This window comes from Athene cunicularia (genome assembly GCF_003259725.1).
Source record: "Athene cunicularia isolate RWA chromosome 1 unlocalized genomic scaffold, athCun1 chr1_part1, whole genome shotgun sequence".
Classification (NCBI taxonomy): Eukaryota; Metazoa; Chordata; class Aves; order Strigiformes; family Strigidae; genus Athene; species Athene cunicularia.
Genome location: NW_020799091.1, coordinates 69,379,622 through 69,405,339, shown reverse-complemented (window position 1 = coordinate 69,405,339; position 25,718 = coordinate 69,379,622). Strand labels below are relative to the sequence as shown.

The 25,718-nt window shown below is 39.1% G+C and overlaps 1 protein-coding gene across 19 annotated transcripts in view; it reads right to left on the bottom strand.

Moving 5' to 3' along the window:
* INPP4A (inositol polyphosphate-4-phosphatase type I A) overlaps window positions 1-25,718 on the bottom strand; it is a 97,653-nt gene that overhangs the window by 57,535 nt on the left and 14,400 nt on the right. For 11 of the 19 annotated variants that reach the window (XM_026859657.1, XM_026859712.1, XM_026859629.1 and 8 more), the window contains 2 exons: window positions 24,279-24,338; window positions 1,101-1,163 (listed from right to left, as the gene is read on the bottom strand). The gene's annotated coding sequence lies outside the window, so the exon portion shown is untranslated. Of the gene's footprint in view, window positions 1-1,100; window positions 1,164-5,352; window positions 5,462-19,044; window positions 19,091-24,278; window positions 24,339-25,718 lie in introns of all 19 variants that reach the window. The other 8 variants (XM_026859685.1, XM_026859639.1, XM_026859612.1 and 5 more) reach the window with 5 other exon arrangements.

Genomic DNA, 25,718 nt, shown 5'->3' with positions numbered 1-25,718 from the left:
CCCTGGCCATCTGCATGAGAGATTTTAAGTGGGGAGCTCATTCTAGGGAAAAAGGAATTTGGGCTATGTCCACCAGATGGGCTAGTATGCTGTCACTTGGTGAATCAACTCAGGTTTATACATATAATGTCATAAGCCAATTCCAAATAGGAAAAAGGGGAATTCTTGAGTGGAAGAAGCAGAAATTGAGAGCTCTGAACATCCCATCCCCAAAGTCTTTGAAACTCAGTGACAGCATATGAAACAACACTCTGCTTATAGATACAATTTATGACAGCCAAAAATTAAAGCAGGCAGTTTTCCAATTCATACGGAATCAGAGAATAGTTGAGGTTGGAAGGGATCTCTGAAGTTTATCTAATCCAACTCCCTGCTCAAAAGTAGAGTCACCTAGAGCAAGTTCCTCAGGACTGTGTTCAGTTGGTTTTGGACAAGGATGGACCTCTCTGGCCAACCTGGTTTTTCTAAAGTTTGATCACTCAATAGAAAAGCTTTTTTTTTTTTTTAATGGTTAAGTGGGTAGTGAAGCACCAGTTTTTCCTCAAATAGTACTGAATGTCCTAAGATTTGGTCAAATAAAACTTCCATCAAAATTCTTTGCCAGTTTCCAAGTCTTTCCATTCTCCTAATTTTTCCCTTCTTTCAGCAATAGGTTTTCCTTGGTTTGCTCTTATGTAATGTAACATTTAATGGTTTGTAAGTCCATTAAAATTACTGCCTAATGAAACAAAACACCTACAAAATGTGCTTGCAGACATATAGACAGGATGCCAATTGCCACTTCCCCGAAATCCTACAAATATCTCATTAGAGAATAGCATGTTCACACAGGTACAGGTCAGACAGCAGTATTCAGACTTAAAATGTCCAGCTGTTTTTCAGCTAAAATCTCAGTAATTGCTCACATCCTTAAAAAGGGTCCATCCTTGAGAAGTTAAGACAGGGTCAGGTATTTTCTTTGTTTTGAAACTATTTCTATTTAAATAAAACTGAGCATAATAATTTTCCAAATCTAAGTTCTCAACTACTCATTTAAATTGCAATTTTAATTTTTTTACCTAATGATATATTTTTACTTTACTTACACTGGTCATACTTACAGAGGGCTCTTTTCCTCATGTGTGGAGGGATTTTGTATATCATAACATCAGTTAAATCCACATCTAAAAAATTAACAAAATAATCAGTCTTTTTATACAGCATAAATCACAACCAACTGATGGGTACCATTCTCAGATTAACTGTAAATTTAACTTCTGATTACTAGCTCTCCCATTAAAGTTTACTGAAAACAGAAAAAGAGTATGATCCTCTGCTGGACCTCAACCAGCACTAGTCATAGCAATAGTCAGAGCAGGAGCACAGAGAAATAAGCTTATGCTGAAAAGGACTGACTTCAGGTCAGCATTTGGTGAGTGGGTAGAATAGCTGTAAGAAATGTATGTTAACATGTTTACTGAAAGGCTTGGTGCTATTAAGAAAAAGGAATGTATATGATATGTTGAGTATGAGACAGCCTTTGTTACTATACTGTTTTTCTATAGTTAAACTTACAAAATTTTGCTCTTTGGAAGAGTCATAACTGTCACTGTCAGGAGAAAAGATCCTGTGTCAAAACACAGAAGTTCTACAGATCAGGATGTAGGGCTCTTTCTCCATTGGGTGAAATGTGAGGTAGGCTTCTAAGAACACCTAGCAATAAACATACATGAAAAGTGAATCATTTTTAAATCCCCTATAGGTTAACTGAAGGTTTGTATTTGCTAGTGGTACCATCTCATTCAAGTACACTTGCATTAACAGGATATGCCTTAAGACCTTCCATGTATGCCATACTAAATAAAAGAGATTGCGAAGTCCAGTCTGAGCTTGTTGGTTCAATCGCCAGCCCTACCAATTACCCAAGACTGCTTAAGAACATAGGTATGAGATCTCATCACTTACGGAAAGGGGTTTATCTCACTTAAACTGCATAGGAGGCAGGTTATCTGATCTCAACTCACTGCCCAGTTTCTCTGTATAGTCAATGGTGAGACAGGCACTTCCAGAGAATGAGTCACCATTTTCCAAGGTAGGTGGGATGAATCACCCCATAAAGATACCTTTCTCTCTCTAATTATAGAAAGAATTTAGATGACTAGCTTAGGCCTGATGCTGCAGCTGAGCTAACTGGATCCCTCTCACAGTTGTGCTAGCTCAGGGAGGGATGAGCTCCCTCTATTCACTGCATAGCCTGACAGACCTAAATGACAGGTGCTCTGATCACTCTCTTGAATGACAGCTGTTTCAACAATTACAACTTTATGATCATGTTTTTGATAAAAATCAATGGAGGTGGGATTCCCACCAAATTAAAGGTAGTAGTAACACACCAGACAGTTTCCTTAGATGGTACCAAAGATTGGTACCACTCCTGCAGCTAGCAATCCCAAGGGATGATGTAATTCATGTCCAAACAAACCCTATCCTGAAGATGACATGATGCATCCACAGCCTTTGGATTTGCCCTTACTAATCCTGCAGATAGTGGATGTTGGCAATATGTGCAGCTTTGCACTTCATGAAGTTTTGCTGCAAGCCCAATTTTCAACTGTGGCTTCAACAGTTATGAAAAGCTGCTGCTGACCCCCAATACCAGTAATGGTCATTTCTACTGTGCAGAAAAGGCTTCTGAACAAGCCTCCCTTCTATTATGTGAATATTTATTTGGTGCTCTATTAGCACAAAAGCACATGAACAGAAGAAAAGATTTTCATCAGATGCCACTTCTGGCCTGCTACCTTCAGTCTTGGCAGTTGGCCACAGGAAGCAAATGCCACTCTGCTCAGCTACACACCCTGTGGGCTTTAAACTTGCAGACATTTAGTCTCATCACTGCTTGCAAGATCTCAAGCAAAACCGATGACCATCTCAGCCCCCAAATAATCCCTTGTTGATTAGCTTATACAACTACAAACTAATATTCTCCTTACCTCCACAATTGTTCTAGCAAAGTGCTTTGGTCTGTCCCCTTCTTGAAAAAAATCTCCTACCAAACTACCCCTTGAAACAAACATGTCAGATGAGGACAAACCTTCTTTCACCCCAACACCTACTTTTTTGACACTCATTACACGACTAAGAAACAGGATTTTTCCAGTTCACACATCAATAAGCAGGAGAAAGAGGCTACTCCAATTATAGACTAAATCAAAATCTACTTTGAGACTGTACTTTTCTACAGCCATAGTGCTCTGGGCTTACAGCATTTGATTGGGTAGAGAGGCATGCCAAAGCAGAAAATGCAACTGCAGTGGAAGGCTAATGTTAGTAATACATCTATATGAAGAGAATAACAGAGAAAGGAAGAGCGTGATGCCTTCTTTAATAATTGAAAAAAAAAAGAGGATGACATCATCTCCAAGAGAGAGTGAAAAAGTAGTTGTGGTGTATCTGCAAATACTTGTACCACTCTCTAGATTATAAGGACTTGTACCACTCTCTGAACCTTACAAATTAGAGTTCCTGTTCCCAAATGAACATTTTAAAACATCAAGAGGGCTCCTTCAGCCAAATTCAGATAATGTCTTAGTAAAAAGTTTTTCTGGCTGAAAATGTTTCAACTATACATGAAAAAGTGAAAATTAATACTGCCTGAAGTATTTTGGATCTGCAACATGGCCAGGTTTCCAGCCAACATCCTAGTAACTGTATCATTATGGACAAAATAATGGAAAGGATGAAATGCCAGACTATGCTATGTTATGATTAGGCTGCCTTCCATGTAAGAGCACCATCTCTTTTTTTTTTTACCTCCAACCATAGAAAACCTTGATAGTGAAACAAGATTTGCCATGCTGGCTCAAGACCAATCATCCAGCAATTCCAGCATCCCATCTCCAACAGCTGTTTCAAAGAACATGCAAGGAACTTTATATCTTTTTTAATATATATATTTTATATATATATATATATATGCTTCAAGGCCTGAGGTGAAGATCTGGATCAACTCTATGACTCATGGCTGCAGAGGCAGCCCAAGAGCAGAACATCAGCTCGAAGGACAGCAGCTCCCAGCAAAAGCCTGCTAAGACCAACACTGATTAAGAGCTATCTTTTTTACAGTCTCACAAGCACTTTGCTCTTCTGTCTCATTTCGTGAGAGACTGAATGTCCTCAGTCACACACTGATCACAACAGGAAAAGCCAGAGCCATGAGCTTGACACCTTGGGACAGATTCTTCCTTCCAGCCAAACATGTGGGGGCAGCAACACAGACTACATCTACTGCAGATCCACGGGTTGACAACAGTTTCACTCCACACACTCCACAACTTAGGACATTTCCCTTACCATGCCCCTTGGGAAGGCAAAAGAAAGCAGGTGGTGCCAGCATCCAATATGGACCTTTGCCTCCCACTGAAATTACTTGCCCACCAAAAACATACTTGGCAAGTGCTAGTCTGTCAGCGCCACAAAGAGGCTGTATTTCCACCTCTCAGTCTACTCCTGAAGTCTACGTTCCCCTCACAGGCTGGTTCAATGTCCTCCTCCTCCCACTGACCAGAATCTTGATTACCAAGTAAAAAAAACCAAAAGTTTGCCCTGAAGAGTCTTCTTGTCACTCTCTGAAGCCCTCCTGAGGATTCTGACCAAATGGGTGACTTCAGAAACAATAGGGAAAAGTCTTCCACAAGAAAATTAAATAAACTACCACAAGATACAGTGAACTCATTTGTGCAGTGTGGAAATCCCCAAATGCAACCTTTCAGTGTTATTTAGATAAAAGGCCAATTCAGCAGCAGAAAGTAGCTTGCTTTCTCTTTGCTTTCCTGTCCACCTTCTCCCACTTATGTACAGACAAATCTAAGTCACAAACTTTCTTCTTGATCCTTCCCTGCTATGAATTTCAAAAAACTCAATTAATCTAAAAACCTAATTTTATCTCTTTAATATATTTGAGTACTTTTTATAGAAAACTGCAATTCAGGCCACTTCGTTCTTTGTGCAAATTAAGACTATTTGTCTATATTCACAACTGAAACACAATTAGCATCCTTAAGTTAATGAGATATTGTTTTAATTTCACTTGTCTGATGACAACACTTCTATATCTTCAGTCCTCCTTCTAAGAGCACAAAAATATGCATACCCACAGGTGGAAGTAAGAATTTGTAACACAAATGCTTGCTAACTAAAAATGAAAAAGCACAGCTCTGTTTCACTTTGCAGAACAGCTTTTATCAAGTTGATCACAGCACAATCCCATGGAAAATGATCAGTCCTGCTATAGAGCAGTTTGACACCCAACCCTCTCAGCTTCCTCTGTTGTTTTATCAACAGAAACTGAAACAGATTAGAAATGGTCTTTACCCTAAATTATTCTTTACCCTCTTCACAAGAAGCATGCTGGGTACCTTGTGGTGAAGTTTCCTGCGCATGGGATGACTTCTCTCCTCATGATTCGGGGTTCTCATGCTACCTATACAGATACGGAAAAGCCCATGAGAACAGGGAGGAGTTTGGACTGGAAACACATTTCTGAATTTGATGGTCCTCTAGACACCCTCCTAAACCCTGCCTGTTCTAAAAGCAGACTTTCATGATGTTCACAATGCAGAAACTGCATCACCAACTGGAGAAAACAAAATGCTTAACCCCTGCTCTGAGCTCCTCCTGCTGCAGGAAAGGGTGGGGTAGGGGAAACAAAGGCAAAAAAAAAATTAAAAAAACCCCTCCCAACAGTTTATGACCTCAAGTGGAGATGAACCAGACACATCTTAACATTAGCTGAAGATTTCATATGACTCTTGATTACAGTCAGATGGCAGTAAAAAAATCCTCAAACATAAAGACAATGAGAGAGGGGGACCACAGAAGACATAGGGATAAAAGCAGTGAAACTAGATCTGTAATCAGTTTTTCTCAAGCTTGGATTACAACAAAAAGTCTAGGGAATTACCCGATATAGCTGTCTACAATACTCACCACTTCACAGACTAATGTAGCACTAATTAAAGCTAGTGTATTCTGGTCAGAACAACCCAGGAATCACAGGCTACTGTTAGCACTGTCCTCTGTGTGCTTGATGGGATCTCACATTCTGCTCTGAAAGCACGGAGTTTCCTGTGCAATGGGACTGTGCTCCGGGTCACAATGTAAACATGCGTTTACTTTCCTGACACTACATTTTCCCACATAGAAAGAATACTGTGTTAGGTCACAGGCATAACAGAAAAATCTCCCATTTTTACAAGGCAGTGCTCTGACTCGCAGTGATTCCTACACTTACCGCTTAAAACGTCTATACAAATTAAACATACATAACAGCATCCAAGGACAAACCAGAAATGCATGAACTCTTTCTCTAACATATGTGTTTTCAGTAAGACGTTACTAACTGATTCAGGAAATGAAAAAGTGTCAGGTATTTAGAAAATTTAAAATAAATGTTAGTGTGGGAGTAATATTCCACACAGGTTATTACCAGAATTTAGGCAGCATAGCAAACCTGGAGTCTTACGTTATTAATACAAATCTGCTGATACCTATTTCTCCATCAACATTTGTTTTGTACTCCTGAACTGTTTTGTGCATGTATCTCATACCTTTTTTTTTTTTCTTACACAGTGAATGCCTAGGCTACGCCTACTGGCCATGTTATTGGATGCCTTTTCAAATTCAATAATTCTATTTTGGTTCCAAATATCCGATTTCTTTGTGCTGCTTTCATTTATTCTTCCTGGAAAAGAAAATGATTTCTTTGTTTACCCTGATCTTTCTAAATCAATGAGAAAGAGGGTTGTTATGGGCCAAGATGCTGACTGCAAGGCTCTTTCCTGGATTCCTTTCTGGAGTCATGTAAACAAGGGGTGGGAGGCTGGCACTTTGGAAGCCTAAGCATCCAACTCCACACAGGCCAACAACAGTCTGTGCTTCCCACCACTGCTCCTATTTCAACAGCTCGGTGGGACAGCTGTCCCAGTGAAAGGAATCCTTTTTCATGCCAATCCTACCCTGTGGGTTAACAGTAAGCTCACCCTGTGAGATATAAGGGGAGGGAGGGGGGGGTTTGCTTCAGTGTCTTGCCAGTTTCTGAAAATATTTTCCTTGACAATCTATTGAGACAGCAAGCAGACCCTATTTTGCTGGCCCGTCAAAGACCTCAATCTCATCTAGAAAACCTTGTCAAGATTCCTAGGATACAGGCCAAACACTTCCAACATTTGGTTTGCTTTCTTCCCCAAGTTGTGAGGAGAAACTATGGGGTTTCATGCAGGATTCTCCACCAACTAGATAAAAGGCAAATGTGAGCTGAAATGACAGTCAAAAGGGAGTAGCACTAGTAGGTTTGAGGAAGGATGAACTGCTGAGCTGCTTCTCAAGAAGTGGTAGGACAGGCACTGAAAGAAGAAATCAAAGTATTTCTGAGTGGGTCATGAACAAGATGCAGCCTTTATATACTCAAAAATGTTTACACATTCAAAACAGATTCAGGAGCACAGGCACTCGGTAGGAGGCAGAGGAGACTCAGGGATGACTAAAGGCACTGTGTGTTATCTTGTGTTTGCACTGCCCAGTGCAGCTGGCACACTCTGGGTCAGTGGATGCACATGTGCAGGATTCCTCCCTGCACCCCAAACCTCTCTCCCACATGCACACACAAAACACACATACATCCCCCCTGCCCTTTTCAACACAGTTACAGCAGCTGTATTCTGAACAAGGCCAACAAGAAGGGGAAGTAGGAAATGAAGTGTCAGGATCCGAGATACACTAACTTGTCCAAGCTTTTCTGCTATAAGCAAGGAACTGCTGCACACACCTCTCAGAAAAGGAAGCCACAGTTTCATTTCCCAACCAAGGCAGAAAACATTAAAAAGTAATTTTTCAGAGGTCTCAAAATGTCACCATCAGCCCATTGCAGGTCACAAGGACAGTACTGACGCTCTTCAGAAAAAACAGGTTAAGATGGTAACTTCAGAGAAACCGACATTTCTACATTTCAACATCAACAGAAGTTTTCATTTTAGTAACTCTGCTATTGAGAATTATCAGCAGTAGACAGTACATCTAGAATTTAGGTAAGAAAAGAGAAACAAGAAGATGTAAGCAAGGCCCATAGAAAGCTGTGATTGTACCAGGAACATAATGAACTCTGCTGACCAGCGTATTTGCCTATGTGTTTTTAACACAGAATAAATTCCACCTGTATTTTAAGAGAAAGCATATTTCACCACTTTTGCAAAAAAGCAAACTCCACATCAAGTATAAACCACACTGTTGCTAAGAGGACCTGACAACTGATAACATAATTTACTAAATGGATTCTTAACTTCTAACAGACTTACTGAAACACAACTGTGTGGGAAAGACTACATGTACTAACAGACATGGGTCATTTTAAAACACACTGGAAAAATGTTTGGAATATGCTGAAAATTGCCATATTTGATTGCTGAATTTAAAAGGCCAAAATCAGTAACAAAACTGGAATAAATAAAGTATGCAACCTACAAAAAAACAGATAAGTGGCTTGTGTGTCTTTGAAGTGACCTCAAAAGAGGAAATCAGACCAAATATCACTGATCTGTAATCAAATTCATAGAAATATTCCATTCTCAGGTGTTAAATCAGCAGCTTTCTATTAGAATATCACATTTCAACAATTGTTCCCTACTTGTGAAAATTCCCTTGTGGGTTCCCAGCTCTGCCTACCAGCCTTGCTGAAATACTATATTCTTTGTTGAGGTGCAATTGAACAAAGGAACTAGTATAGAAAATAAATATGTTGTAGTGGGTATTATGATGCTAGCTCTAAGACAGAAAAGACAAAGGTATAGTTTGTAAAGAGTAACTAAAAGTATTTCTACTATTCTGATTGGTTTATTCTGTGAAGTGAGCAAACACCTGTGGAAACATAAAAATGTTGCACATACTTACTTAGGTTCATGTCTCCTCACTTCAACATATTACAGATTAAAGTGCTCTTTCAGACAGAGAAGGTAGCAAGTACTTGTGTAGCTGCAATATGCATTGTGCAACACTTCATTCTGCTGTAACAACACGCTTTCACTCTCATCTACCAACAGACAAAGTGTAATAAATATTTCAGTCCAAAATTCAGAAAAAAATTAAGACTCCTATAGGGTATGGCCATGGATTTTTGGAGTCCAGGGCTTTTAAAAGCATTTTTCAAGTAATTTTAACCACAAACTACTGGTTTGTCTTCAGCAACTAGTACTGATCAATTTTGAGAACTGATGTAGTTTAGAGGGCTTCAAAAGTTTATTTAAAAAGCATGGATGGTAGCAATGATAACAAAAAGATATAAATGCTGTGCAAGGACAAAGGGCATTTTATTAGTGCTGAGTTCCTTGCAGCGCCCATTGCTCAAAAATATGAGCTTAAATGTCAGAGTTTTGTCAATTCTCCAAGCACTAACATGCCTTATAAAACTGGTGTGTTACTACTGGCCAAGTTTATTTGAATCTCACTTTTTTTAAAAGCAAGTTTCACATGGATATAGAAGAGACTGAATATGTGAAGAACGCATCCAAAATTACTTCACTTTCTTTAAGTTCATGACTAATTCACTCTCATGACTGATATATATGACTCTCAATTTTGGCATGCTGAAGGCAAGCGACAGTGATGCCGGCTTCTCCTACTAACTGCTGGTGCCTCCCACCAAACTTTATCAGAAATTCATAAGCATACTGCCTACCTCAGCAAACAAAACAGCAGAGATGATGTTTCTGCCCACAGCTACCTGTCTTGATCTGCAGGCCCAGATGAGAACAGGTATCTGCATTTCAACCACACAAGTCTATAGTCCACCATCTTATCAAAGCCACTTTCAGCAACAGATTAAACTAAGACACTGTTCTGCCAATTATTAGGCCTAACATAAAAGACACCGCCAGCATAAAGATGAACCAATAACCAAATTGTATTTGGTACAAAAGGGTCAGTACATGGGTGAGCGCTGGGAGTACAAACAAGTCAGATTATACATAATCAACATCAATCCCACTGACCCCAACAACGACACTGCACGACCAACAACGGGTGGAATAAATGGTGAAATGCAGTTTCCCATGGAAGGGATGGGAGACAACCAAGTCAACAAACCAAATACATAAGGCCAAGGAAGCCACACACTGAATCTCTACATAGCCCGCATTCACAGAGGCCAGACCTGACTGGAGCCCAGTCCCAGGGAGGTTGGAGGTTCTTCCCCAACAGAAAACTCTACAATGTGCATCCACCTCACAGACAGACACTGTCCTTTCCTGCAAGTGGTCCCAGCTTTTATCCCTAAGTGGGACACCTGACCTTTGCTTATTTAATGTGGGACACCTGGGGCTCATTCACCCAATGGCTCTGTCTGCCAGGCCGGCCACACCCTGGAGGGAAGCCTAAAGGCAAACTCACCCCCCCTTTGTGAAGGGCTGTGGGAATCACCCATATGTCAACCTTAATTTGGGGCTTGGGGTTGAAACCCCAAGTTTCAGACACTGAACTACATTTCAGTGTAGACACACACTGCCACATCCACTGCCTCTGCTAGAGAGGCAGTACCTTCTGGCAAAAGGGCGGTACCAAAAGCTGAATACAAAGACCGGGTCAGAGCAAAAGTTTAACCAAGCCTGAAGTTGTCTCTGAGAGCGGGCAGCACTAGAGACTAAGAAAAACAGCATAATGAGCAGTACTGGTATTTTGTGAGGCATCTCCAGGTTTGCACTCCCAGATTCATCTGACAAGCTGCTAGGAACTTTCTGAGCTGGGCATCACACTCAGACCTCCGTATTTAACTGGTGGTGGTAACACTCCAGCTAATGTGCTCCCAGAATTCATCGCTGGCCCTTGCAGCACTGTTACCCTGTAGCTCTGTAATACCATACTACCATCACTAGTTGCTGGCCATAAACCTTGTAAGGGGGGGCCTGCAAACCCTGAGGACTTAAGGGTTTCAGGCTTGTTTTGTCTGAACTTTTCTTGACCTGCTGCAACTTTGTTTTAGCAATTAAACTTGGTTTAGTTATAACAATTTTTCCAACAGCCCAGAGGTCTGTGGCTAATTTGTTCTGACTTTTGTTTATCTTTACATGGTACTATCATCATTTGACAACTCTAATGTAATGATGTAGTGTAGAAAAATACAGGTGTGGTGTGTCAGCAGAGGACTTGAGAAGTGGAGACACAAGATGGAGAGGAGTACAAGCATGGGATAAGAAGAGGCAGGGTACAGATGTTGACACTTGGGAGACACTGTGGCTATAGACAGCTCACCCATGGTCACTTAAAGAAATGCAGACTTGGCTGGACAAAACCGGTTTTAGGGGTAATAAACAGAATAAAAAATAGTATCTAACATGTATATAAAGTAGCATATATAGTAAATTGGACATAACATGGAGCTGCAGAACAATGAAGAGCAAGCCAAGTTTAAGAGCTTATTAGCAAACATAAAAAAGACCCCAAGCGGATCCTAGAGTCAAGAAGAAGAAACTATCAACAAGAATATCATATTCCTCCTGTCAGCATCTGAAGTCCTTTATCTGCTGACAACTGCTGAAACACCTCCACAAACCTCACCACCAGAATGAAAATACCTTAGGACCCAGAGGAGCAGTGGAAGGGTGAGCCTTACAGCAGGGTGAAGAGGTAGACACTTTGTGCGTGCAATGATTTTAGCTGTATTATTATTTATTGATGCCTTCCCCTGTACAGAAGCATTCTTTCTTTTCCTGTAATTATTAGATCTGAACAAGTAATGATTACACTGTAAGGACTAACTATAATAATGACAACAACTTCTTGCCTTTGGATATAAGGTGTTTCATCTTTGCAGATGAAGATTTTGAGTGTAACAGCACAGACATGGTATTTAGTGCCATTCTTCACTGTTTACTTGCATCAGCAGATGCTGTTGTCATCCAGTGCTTAGGAGAGAATTTTTTTAACAGTTGGGAGAACTAATTTTACTGTTTCCAGCTTTTGAAGGTCATGCAGATCTCATCTCTACAGCTTCAGTTTAGAGAGTTTTTATAGACTAAAGATGCAAGAATGAGAGCTAGACATAACATTGTCAGGACAGTTTGTGATCACTGGGATAGCATCTATGCTCCAAGCACAATCTATTTGCTTCCACTGAAAACATAAAATGACTGTCTGTCCCTGTCTGTCCACAGTGATATCACTGTGAATCATGGACATCAGTGTAATGCATCTTTGTCAAATAATTACTTTAAAACAGTAAATGTCAGAAAACTAAACATTTTAACTGTTTGAATTGCAACAAGCTAGAACTATGACAAAATGCAATGGGACATTATTAAACTCTTATATCAATAGTTTTCAATCTTTTCAGATTTGAAAACTCCCTGAAAATTTTCCAGTGGGAGAACCCTTTGGTACAAACGAATTTAAAGCTACTGATCGTAGGCTTGCTCTCCTCAGCCACTTCCCACCAACTTATCTGCATACTTCATGGACAATTTAAAACCACCAACTTGAACATTATAAGAACCAAACAGCTATGACTGTCAAGACTAATTTTTTTTCATTTTCTTATACATTGTTTCCATCTGCTCAGAACTACACAAATTATTCACCTGACATTCTAAGTTCTTCCATGTTTGGTCTCAATTTAGAAGTAAATTTGTATTTGGAAAGTGTGAGCTAAAGCCTTTCTGGGCATTTTCCAGTTCTGAAAAGGGAAAGTCTAATAATAACTTCTTCATTCAATTAGGAAAAAAAAATATTTTTCAACAAAGAAAATTAAAAAAAAAACGTAACTGAAACCCTACATTGCAAATAGTTCTTTATGATGTATACACTTTAAAAAAATAAAAAAACACAAACCCAACAAAACAACAAACCAAACAAGCAATTTGCTAATCCCAATAAAAGTGAGTTCAAGAAAAATGAGAGTCTGGCATTATCTGTAAGGAATGAAGCCAGGGACCACTGGTTGAAATGCAGGAGACTAGCACCCCACTCAAGCCCTGTGGATCTTCTAACACTGAAGCAACAATCAGTGTCAAATCCCTATGAAAATTCAGGCTACTAAAGGATCGTGCAGAAACAGTGGCATTAGTGTGTACTCAACAAGCACTTTGTTAACTCTTCTATTCTGAACAGCTCTGTGGCTAAGTATCTGAGAGATGGCTCTCTGGTAACACAGACCCAGATTTTAAGGAGAACTCCACATGCAACAAGCTACTGAATCACATCCTTATCTTGGCTGTGAAACTATCCAAGTGCTAGATGATATCAGGCATGCAGCCTCAGTTCACAATAAAGCCACAAAAATACTGTTCTCTATGCTTCTGCTGTACTACAAGTTTTTCTATGACCTAAACTCCACAAGCAGTTTAGTTAATTTAAACGATTGGTACTGTAAACTCCAACCTTCAAATGGACGAGTGCTTTCAGAGATCCAGATGGTGTAAGAAGTTACTGAAGTCTGACTGTACAGTCTGGTAAAAGATGCAAAAGATAACATTTATTAACATTTCTGTTTCTAGAATATGAACACTACACAAATGGACAGTTTTGCTTGCAGTTGAACTGTCATAAAAGCAAACATCATGAAACTGCAGCTATATCTGCCTTTTACAACTGTAGATAAAATTACATTGCCTGGAAGTGGACAACAGTGGCATCCAAATAACTAGTGTTAAAACATATTCTATTTTCCTCTCCAGTGACACCCCTAGGTCACTCCTGCATAAGTGAGAACAGAGTTTGCAAACACCCAAACAGATTTTTCTAATGTGATCTGTCATATTATAAAAGGACTCTTTAATCTGCCAAGATTACAAATCAGACTGCAGGAGTCAATGGTGAAAAACATACTATGAATTTCTCTTCAGTTCTGAGAAAGCCGTGACCATGTAGTAATTGCTGTGTCTCTTTTTCAGACACCTTGACAACCACCATCTTTTCATCTCTCATGTTCAGATTTTTCTTTTCTGATCACTAACACAGAAACTGACCTCAGGACATAAGATACCTTACTCCTTTTGTGCAGTATGATTTCAAAGCCAAAACATTAAGATACAATATGCCAGTGCTGTCTCTGTAGGGATAGATGCAGCTGGACATGGAAGGGATCTTTCCCATTCTGTGAGGCTCCTATCTAGCATACTGATTTTGTCTAGCCTAACGAAAGACGTTTTGTAATACTTACTGGTGCTGACTGGTGCTCCTGGGGAAGGGGAAAAAGGACAGTTTTTAAACAAGACACAGCAGAGCAGCTCCAGATGACCAGAGGTGTGTTGGGAAATTACAAGCCACTTTTACTTTGAGACTTAAAGAAAAGTAATGAGAATTTTTTTCTCTGTTCTTGCCTCTTCCCTTCACTGCATAGCAAGATATCCAAGCTCTCAATTACATACAATTTTGAGTACCAACAAGTGCATTTCTCCATACAACTCGATGCTTGTTCGTAAGTGTCAACAAACATCTATGGTAAAATACAGAGTAATTTGAGACCATTCATATCCAATCCTCTGGGTGTCTCTTTTGTCCATAGGAATCTATAACCACTGCTCCTCAAGTTCACTATTGCTCCCAGCTGTGCCTTCTTGAAAAATCAGTCCTCAAGAACTACTTCTTTCCATTTTTCCTCCTTCTGCATCAAATACTATCTGAAAGCACTGCTCTCCCAACATTCTCATTCCTTCTCAAAGAAATAAAAGACTGTGTGGCAGGGTTATTTGATTTTATAACTATCACTTAACCCATCAAAGCAAACGGGTTAACACATATAACCCATTGTTTGTCTGAGGATAAAATGCACCAACAGGCACCATACAAAACAAAGCTGATTTGTCATACTTACAAATACAAAATAGAAAAGGCTTTTCTTCCTGCTATAGTACATGGATTTCAAAGCTGATTCATAGAGAAATACCAAGGAAATAAACCAGAAACTATTAAAATTTATAATTCATTAAAAAATGCTACCTTTCAAACTATTATATGTGTGAAATGTTTGCAAAAGACATTTTTTCAGAATTTCTCTTCAATAGCCATTTAAGTATACTGTTAAAGAACTCACCCTTGAACTAGCAAAGAACTCATCTGTTTGAAAGTGCATCAGTTAACCTATAATATTTTGTATTATCTCCTACCTTAGTGTTCAAGAGATTAAAAATCCCCTCAAACTCTATTTCTGTTTTTACAAGTTCCCATTTATATAGCCTATGAACTGTAAGACAATAACAAACAAAAGCTTTGATAACATTTTCTTTATCACTAACACCGAAAACATGAAAATCACTTACGATGAATAACTGCAATTCTATGCCAAGCTTAAACCTTCACAGACTGCCATGTAAATATAGCTCTTCTGTTAAAAATGTTCAAAAAAAATCACACAAAAAAATCCAGAGAACCAAACTAAGCTATTCATATATATATATATATACACACACACATACACACACACACACGTGTAATTAGAAAGCTAGCAACTCCTCTCCCATTAACAGTGGACAGAAGGAAGATTATATTAAAAACTGTCATTTGCTGCAGAACATGACATTGCGCTGAAGAGAATGGAGTTTGATGGTTTATCATCTTTTCTCTATTCCCATTACTAACAGATTATTACCATAATACTATAATAACTAATTTGACGCTTTCAACTTGTTTTTTACCAGTTTTCTTTCCCAATGCTGTTACTTTCTTTCTGTAAGGTAGGTGTTCATTTTCTTCTTTTCCGAAAGGTTATTCATCTTCTTCATAGTAAAGTCATAGTAAAAACTGGTGAGTGATCTCTTCCTGCCCTTGACTCAACCCCACAAGCCTTTTGTTGTTCTTTTTCTCCCCCGTCCAGCTGAAGAGGGGAGGATAGAGCGGCTTTGGTGGGCACCTGGCATCCAGCCAAGTCAACCCACCACACAGTAGGTGAAACTGCCTGGGACAGCTCCAAAAATCACCTTATCACAAATCACAGATGATTTGCCTAAAGGAAAGTTGCCAACATGAACATGCACAACCACAGTGAAAATACCTCCTTTTCAGAAGCACCAAAGCAGTATTCAAATGTCCCACTAAAACCAGTTCCATGTTAACAGCTGAGCAGCACTTCTTTTATTCTTTGTCTTCGTTTGTTCATGTTAACATGGGTAAAGAGTCAATAACAAAGTACATTTTCAGACACCCTATTTTTAAAATGCTTTCAAGGAGATTAAGCCCTCACAAGGGCCTGAGCCAGAACACATCTTTTAGACTATCTCATTGTTGCATTCTAGGCATTTCTGGGTTTAAAGTCTAGCAGGTGCTGCACTAAGATTATTTTTTTTATATATATATGGAAATTACAGAACAATCTTGAACATAAATATTCCAAAATGGATATATTTCATTTCAAAGCAAAATTAGCATAAACACATTTGAAAAAGAAATTAATATTCTCTCTGTCATGCCTGCCTACAAACCTCCAAAATACCTTGGCACAGTTTATTTTAATTTTTATAGCATATAATATATCCAAACAGAAAGCATACTATTAAAAGTATCATGATAGATCCAAATAAATTGGATCAACCTTCTCTCTTGAACTGAATACAGTTTGGCAAAGATACAGTTCACATAGACCCTCTTTTATTGTACAAACATATTTCATTTTTTTTACTGTTTAAGAATCTGTGTGAACAAACCACAAGGACAGTGTTTACCATGACTAAACATCACACTATGAAAAGGTTAAGGAAGGTGTATACTCTTTGAATGGGATTCACTTCACTGAGCTGTACTGAAGCAAAACAGGCAGCTAGTTATTTAGAACTGAGCGGGATAGGAACCTTCAAAAGGTAATTCTTTCTGACTTTTAAATAGCTATTTTAAAAGACTATGAAACAGGATTAAATTTGCATTCCAACACCTCAAGTTTAATAATGATCTACAACAGGCAGACCAGGGAAGTATTCCAAACCTGACACTATTCCTGTTTGTCTCTTCATTTGAGCGTATTTCATCCATCTCCCATGCTCAAAAGATTTGTGATAGGAAGAAAATGTTTACTAGAAATTCCTTTGATTCTTTTTCTTCCTCAATAGGAGTGTGAGAAGCCTTCTTCCTGAAGCTTAGAGGTGAAAGTCCCTCAGACCTGATCATCCTTTCTCCTCCAGAAACCTCTTCAAGTGATGTTCTTCCAGTTTTTCTGGGCATCCTTATAAGTGATAGCCATGCAAGCCTGAGATGTCTCTCAGGAAGAGGCTTAGAGAGATTTTTAAATTAAAACCCCAGTTTATCAGCCAGAGAAATGTGACTGGCACTACATAAAATGCAGAATATAGAAAAAGGCAAAACCTAAACTAGGACAGATTCAGGGAGTTGACCATGACTCTAATAAACAATAAACCTAAAAAAGCACTCACACATTTTCATTCTTATCTTCTCAGTCCTCCCTCCTTGTCATCTATCCTCTCAGACTGTCATTCAAAGCACTTTTTCCAACAGAGCAGCCCCCTTCCACACTAGTAATAATTCAGTCCATAAACAGTGTTTTTTTCTTTACATTGGCAATTTTCCAAGTTAGGACTGTGAGATCACACACACAATTGTTTTTACCACAGAACAATAACTACTTAGTACCACTATGCAATGATTAATTAGGAAGCAGGGGAAAAAAAAAAAAACAAACAAAGAAGCCATACTATTCTCTCCTGATATTCTTCTAGGCACTTAAAAACCTCAAAAACACAGGCTAAGCACTTATTAATAAACAAATAACTAGAGAACTAAACATAGCGTTGACAGAGTACATTAAAAAGGTTTCTTGCTCTGGTGTTTTCCTCCTGTTATTTTACAGATAATTCTGCTAAAGAATGACCTGATCAATGTCTTAATAGCCACTTAGAGTAACTCAGGATTTGCAACAGAGTAGAAAACACATTACTCACCGAGGTTCAAAGAATTCAGTTCCTCTCCAAAGCTGATGTTGGGACAAATCAGCATATAGGCAAAGGGTAGTTCTTCACCAACATACAGTTAAAAGTTTAAGCATTTGTTAAACTAAGGAGATATCTGGGGCAAGGGCTGCCACTGACTCTTAAGTACTGCACCCATCATTTGTCAGTACAGGCCCATCAGGGATCTTCAACCACAATTTTCACTTCAGAGCAAGCTTTTCTCTCACTGGTCATGAGTTTGCTACCCAGCAGTCTGCTTCTAAACGTATCTTTGTCATACGCTAAACTTAACATGCCTTTGTCCAGCCCTACAAATTCACTTGATGCCTGATTTATCACCCAGCCTTCCCTGTGCAGTGCAGGGAACCTGCAGGACAATACAGTAGACAGCAAGTATCACACTGTACAGGAGTGATCAAAAAGCACAAGCTGCCAACCAGCCTAAATCCAAAGAATCCAAGCAATCATTGCCCTTCATAGATCATTATGCTCTTCCTTAAACATACATCAAGCGCTCTCCTACTGAGTACTGTCATATATTATGGGATTATCACTATGCATTCCTATGTGGGTTAAATATTTTATCTATGCTAGGTACACACACAAACTCCAGCTACTAAGAAGTGCCATATGTGCAGTTCACAACACCTCTAAATCATACATCTGGACATTTCTGTTTCTGTATCAGAACCTTTATACAATACTGCACTGTTACACATAGAATTTCATTAGTCCTCTGATGGAGTGGAGACATCCTGTATGTTAGCTATCGCCTAGCTGGTATCAGCCACATTCCAAAGCTCCCAAAGACTCCAGCAGCATAGCTGCAGCAATTACATTTCCCATTTTGCTAGTCTTTCTGACATATCCAACACAGCTGGTTCAGGCTCCTCTTGTAACATCATTCCTTCGGTCACCCTGCAGCTCTTCTCTGCATCTGTTACATACTGAGCTGAAGTTTATTGGGTATTTGCACGAAGTGTTGCACGCTTATGCCTGATCAGGTCCCAGCTCGCAGTCACCCAGCTGAGTTGCTCTCCCTCAATTGGAAATACCTCTCCTGACACTTCCCTGGATCCCATCCATCGCTTTCATGATGGTGCCAAACTGAGACAAGCTTGAACCCACTTACCCTTACACAGGCCTTTCTCCTTCAAACCCTTCTGTTGTTGAACTCCCTGTTCATAGAAAAAGTTGTTGTATTACTTCCTAAGATGAGGCTGTAGCACTATTCAAGAATTCAGCACAGATGCCAGTCAGGTGCCTAGGCTGTTAACAGTCAAGAAATAAAGGCAGGACTTGGATGCCTAATTAAAAATCTGCCTCTTTCCACTGATTATGTAAGAACTTAGACTGCTAATTTTGATACCAAGGTTAAACTGAGAAAGTAAGTTCCCACCAGTGTGCAGCCTTACAATTTGCTGTGTTGAATTTCATCCCTTTAGTATTACCTAATTGTACAACTGTATAGTCATTCCATCTAAAACTGTACTGGAAATTAATGTCCTCCTCCCATCAGCAAGTTTCAATAGCCTGCTTTCAATGCAACATGACAACAAAATCAACTCAAAAAAAAAAGAAAAAGCTTCAAGAAAACTAAACAAGCCAACTCCCAAATAATAATTAATCTCATGTATCTACCTCCTGATGTCTTCCCTTGTGCCAGTTCTTTGCATGAGTCTACAGTTCTTACACTAACCTAATTTTCCTCCACCTTGAACAGTAATTTTGATGCAGCATCATGTTAAATGGTTTAGTAGAATCCAGAGAGACCAGATCTAGCACATTTTTTCTTTTTCTAAAAAAACTACTTTCTTATTAAAAAAAGATACTAGGTCAGTCTGACATGACCTATCCCAGAAAAGTAGAACATGTTTCATCCTCCTTCCACTCAACTCCCATGTCTTTAATTATTCATTCCTTCAAAAAAAATTCTAAGGTTATTAAGGTCAAATTAACAAGCCTGAAGTTGCCTAGATCATATTTTCCATTTCCTTAGAGATATATATAACATTCAATAGTATCAAGTAATAAAACTTCTCTAAAAAAATCTTAATAATGGATGTATATTTTAATTTCACATTAAAAAAAAAAAAAAAGGTACCTTTAAGAAATTCCCAATTTGGGAATTCCCAATACAACAACTTAAAAAGTCACTCTGACAGACAGAAAGTCTCTTTGTTTTTAAAATACGAAAGACGCAAAAACTGGATGCTGTTTCTGAGATTACAAAAAGCTATGTGAAATGATAAGTAAAATACTCAAGATTTCCTGAAAGCTCCTGAGACTCCACAATCACAACATATACGGCAAGATATAGCTAGGGCTCTTGCTCAACTTGATATGGTCAACCCCAGTGTGAATCTGAGATGCTTCTGGGATCTCTGTTACACAAACCTCTTTAAGAGCTACACAGTATCTTAGATTCCCACCGTTAAGTATAATTTCTTATATTCACAAAGTGTTAAAATATGTTCATGTAGACTTACTTAAGCATGCTACATATGGAAAAGTTTTTGGGCTGAGGCATGATTTTCTTGATAAAATTTAAAGTCTTTTAAAAAGGATAAATACCCTATCCAGGTCAAGAAAACTGATCAATGGGATGTAAGAACCTTTTTGCTGTTTTTCCTTTTCTTGTTGTTTCAGCACTTTCATATCTCTGTCAGCTTGACATACACATGCAAAACATTTGCAAAACATACCTTAAAAGCACACAAAACTTCCTGTAGTCTGCAATTTTAAGCTTTTTCACCAAAATTGGCATTTCTATGCCTTGAGCTAAAAGCAACCATCTTGTTAAAAGGTTGTGTATGTTGCTTCCTTCAGACAAATTTGGCCTGAATTTTAAGACACTTACTGATTCATTCTTCAAACAGCAGCAGTGTGAGTTCTGCATCCTCGTGCTTTAGAAGTAGGTTTGTAATGTCTGTACATGTCACACAATGTTCAAAACAGGCAGACAAGATTCCTTCTGAATATCATGGCTAAAAACTTCTACTTGGGCTCTATCTAAATTAACACCTATGGGGCACCTCAATAAACTCTGGTTCAGCAAGGCAACCCAGCTTAGGGGAAGCACATGAGCACAGACCTAACTATAAGCTTCAGTCCTACTGAAATGGACAGAAAAGTTAAGATTTCTCCTGATGCAGACTTTAGGACAGACATGACTTCCTGGGAGACCTAGGATCACTGACAACTGCTCCTGACTTCACCAAGGGCTGCAGGCGTTCAGTGTCTACAAAGAACTTTTACTGAGATGTCCCAGTTCAGATTAAAGATACATATTTGAAAATTTGACCTTCAGGTATTTAAAGCCCATACACAATGCCATCCCAAAAGTTATCAAAAACCATGCCCTAAAGCTAAAAATAACTGGGAGGCTTTTCTAGTATTTATTCTGCAGAGACTAACATGCTAGCAATGCCCCAGTCTGAAGTATACTACCACTAGAGATTTTTGGCTTTTATTACAGTGCTTCAAGCTATTATATCCCACCTAGCCTTGGAGACCATAGAAAGAGTTGGCAAGTGTTTGTACTGCACAGTCCAGACCTTCTGATGTATGGAGGTCTGGACTTGAGGACCTGCATGGTCACCTCCTATCTTATCTTCCTAGGTATATGAAAAATATCACTGGCATTAGGAAATGATCCATATGTGAAGTTTCCAAGAATTAAAGTAGTATGGTAGGCAGCTGATGCTAAGGGTTGGTTTAGATGGTTCAGATTAAGCATTAATCCTATCAGTATGTTTCAGTGAAACAATTATTTTTGAAATCATAATGACTCTATGGTAGTTCATCTATGTATCTTCCCAAGGGTAATGCTGAGATTATTAACAATTAGCTACTATACATTTTGTAATGTGAACACTTTAACAGCTGTATAATTAAAATGCAAACACAGGAGTAAAATTAATGTTACTGAATAGAATGTAAGCTTGAACAGGATAACATTCCAAACACCTTAAATGCCTTGAAGTAAAAGTAGCATTTAATTCCTAATTTTTGTGCTTGTGCAGAACATAATGTAGGTTAAATAAGAGACAGAAGTCATCACAGTAAAGAAAACAAGTAATAACCCACAGATCATTGTAGTCTCCAGACACTTAAAATATCTGAAATTGTGCTGCCTCCTTCTCCCTGACCCTGTGCTCTCTACAGCCATTGTCATTAGCCATGTATCTTTTACCCTTCTTTCTGTCCTTCTCCCTGCATTCAGGCTCTACTCAATCTGATTATGCCTTCATTTAAAATATTCAAACTCAGTCCTTCATTTTTGTCTTCACTGCCTAAGTCACGGTTAACTCTGTAGACTAGAATCAGCAGTCAGAAAAACACCTAATGGAATACAGAACATAATTGAAAGGCCAAGTGCCTCACATTATGCAATAACTGCACATGTAGTTACTGCAATTATGCATACCAATCCAGCACAGTGTGTGCAATTGATCTGGCACTAACAAGAGGATGATGAACATGATGGTCTAAGAAACAGGATCAACTGCGCATTTAACACAGCCATGCATTCACACATGGCTTGCTCTGCATTTCTATTTTACAAACTGGCAAAAAAAGGAAAAGCAAGAAGGGAAGGAACAAACTAGTGAACGCTGGGTTTTGTTAAAAAACAAACTGTAAAAGCCGACAGTAAACTTGCAGTAAAAGCAACAACAACAATCATAAAGCAGCTTTGCTGTGCTAATAACAATTATCTCTCCTTAATTAGTCACTCATGCAGTTTTTCTGTTTGGCACCTATAACAGTATATGTTTTAGCAGGGCACATTTTCTGGAGATGACACCCAGAGAGCCGACTGAAGAGAAAGCAGAGACTGCTTCTTAAAAATGGTGCCACTGGAGAGAAACTGTTTTATACACACACATTAAGTAGCTTCAATCAAAAAAAGGTTATGTGGAGCTTTATATATGCAAAACTAAGTCTGACTTGTAATGAAACCACTAAATCCAAATCAGTTGTAAGGAAATATGCACCAAAATGCTAAGCAAGCAAGCAAACAAAAGTGGGTGGCATTCTCTTTTCTTTCTTTCCTATTTTCTCTCCAAACGTAACCTAGCACGAAGCTTCAAATGAGCAGTGGGATCTGTCTATATGGAGTTGACTGCACAGCCTGGGTCATATTTGAGAAACATTTAATTAGGATGACATGCTATCCCTGTAGGGGAGCCCCAAATGCTGTTTTTTTCCCTCTATTGTTATGGATTTCTTTTAAAGTGTGGGGACAGACCCCACAGGGGAGAAATCATAGCTGTCTTGGGGAAGAATGACAATTATCTTTTAATTTCTTCAGCAAGAACAGCGCTGAACTGAATGAAGATGCAGAATTGCCCCAGGCATATCTTTTCCAATGCAGACAATGATTAATAGAAGAAAGAAAGATGATATAAATCACTAGCATTACTGCAACTCCTTTTAAGTTACAGTAAAGCTAACTACAGAGTCTGGCAATGCTAATTTGCTGGTGGCAACTTCATCCCTGCCTTCTTAGGATCAAGAAAGATCTGTAAGTGCACGTCTGATTCCCAAGTTATTCTTTACTGAATGGTTCCAGATGGTGAAAGTAAAAAATTACACACAAGCCTCTGAGGCATCCCATTGTGCACTATATTCCATTCTGCCCCAGTTAAATAACCCAGTCCATGGTATCACCAGCAGCTGCTCTGACCCACAGGAAGCAAGAGGAATACTATTACTGAACTTTGCTTGGAAACGAGTGGGGAAGAGTTGTCTCAAAATAGTCTTCTGCTAACAGGAACCCCACCAGGACACACTAACCTCAGGGCCTAGTAATGTGAACATCAGCCTCTGTACCCTGCTACATCACAGGACTTAAAGTAGCTCTTTCACTGTGGAGAACTAAATACCTGACAAATGTTTGTGAAGTGCCCAACAAGATTCAGGATATTGCTCTATGCTGCAGAAATATTCAGTGAGGCAGATCTGCCTTCCTCCATCTCTGTTGATCCAGGATGTTTAAGGGAGGAAAATTAAAGAACCACCAGTTCATTCTCATGGTGGAAACAGGTGACAAATACCGGCGTTTCAGCATGGGCTGTACTTTCAATGTCGGAAGCTTCCAGAAACAAAGATGAACAAATGACAGTGCCGCTAGCTTCTGTGGACAATACACTCAATGATAACAGAAAACCTCTGGCCACAGTACAAAACACAGGGTAAGCATGCCACTGATACCAGAACATAGGATCTTGTCAGCACTTTGTTATTTCTGAGGCTGAAATTCATTTTGCTTTATCTGCCTCTGATTTATTTAATCTTTGAACCTTTGCATTCATTGTCACAGATCATCACACATTATAGTAGCAATCACTAAAATTTTATTACCTTACTCCATCTTCCACAGAAGAAATTCAGCATGTGCATTCAGTTCTTTTTTAATAAAGCCTGAAAGACACAAATAGAACAAACAGTTTCTGACTGACTGGACCCAAATAAACCAGCTAGTAGTACAGGAAAAAAATGTTGGGGGAAAGCAATAAATACAGGAAAAATTTAAAAAAAAAATCACTAAAAACTTGTAAAAAATGAACCGTGTTAACATTTTGTAACATAGCTCCTTTACTATGTGAAACAGAATTTGGACTGTGGATCACATCTGAGGAATGAGAACACAAGAATAAAGCCAAAAGAGAAATTTCAGAATCAGGTACTGTTACTGTAACATTTAACACTTAAGGACTGTTATCTAGATCTCCCTTCTACTATATTAACAAAAATACACTGCATTTAACTAAAACACTTTTCTATTAAGTCTGTAAAAGACTCAGTGCAGTTATGATATAGGAAGCTCAGTAAAGTAGCTATTTCATGTCACCAGCAACAGTTGAGCTCTCCCAGCATAACTTCTCAACTCAGCTACCTTGTCCCATCTGCTCATTCCAGCTGCCGTCAGTTGTGGTTGCCACATAGCACTGCAACTCCTTCCCCAAGAGGATGCTCCGCGAAACTGAAATGCTAACAACTGAACCCAGACCCCCAAACGATTTTTACTTCCTGCAGGTCCAGACTGAATTCAGATCCCACTGGTAGAGAGATTCAAGAGTTTCATTCCTGCTGCCAACACCCATAGCTCTTCCATCATGACAAAGAACTCACCACACCTAAACATCACTCACCACACCTAAATAATAGGTATCTTAATGGGTATTTTTCCCTTCAAGAAGTATAATCAAGACATTGCCTAGCACATTTTATCCCATAAATCAGTCAGTACAGACTCCTTATCCAAGTTCACTGTCAAACAGAAACACAATCCACATTGCAGGAAAGTAAGGTAGTTAGACATGAAGGTTAACTTTAACCTGAGAAAGCCATAGCCTTCCTAGGCTCCCTCTGTAGCCAGCCCAATCCAACATCTAGGCTGCTTAATCCACCAGCTATTGGGGTTAGCCCCTGAGTGAGGCCCTGAGGTGCAGGGGGAGGCTCCCCGTCACACTGCCCAGGGCTGCCTCAGTTCTGCCTAACGCAATTGTCACACAGTACTCAACATTTCACCCATAGTCTCTTCTCAGTTCCCATGGTGATCTTAAGACACAATCATTATTTTGTGAGTGTACTGTTCTTCTGAATTTTCAGGTTTACCGTTTCCGAAATAATGCAAGAGCTGTGTTGCAACCCAACAGAATGGTGCTTTACACTGGTAAACCAGAAGCAGTTGTCTTGCATCCTGGCATGAGGGCAAATGGGGTGTTGGATACTGCAAAACCTGCTGGGACGGCGGGCAAGGTGAGGTACACAGACAAAACCTGGCCCAGTGCTGTTCAC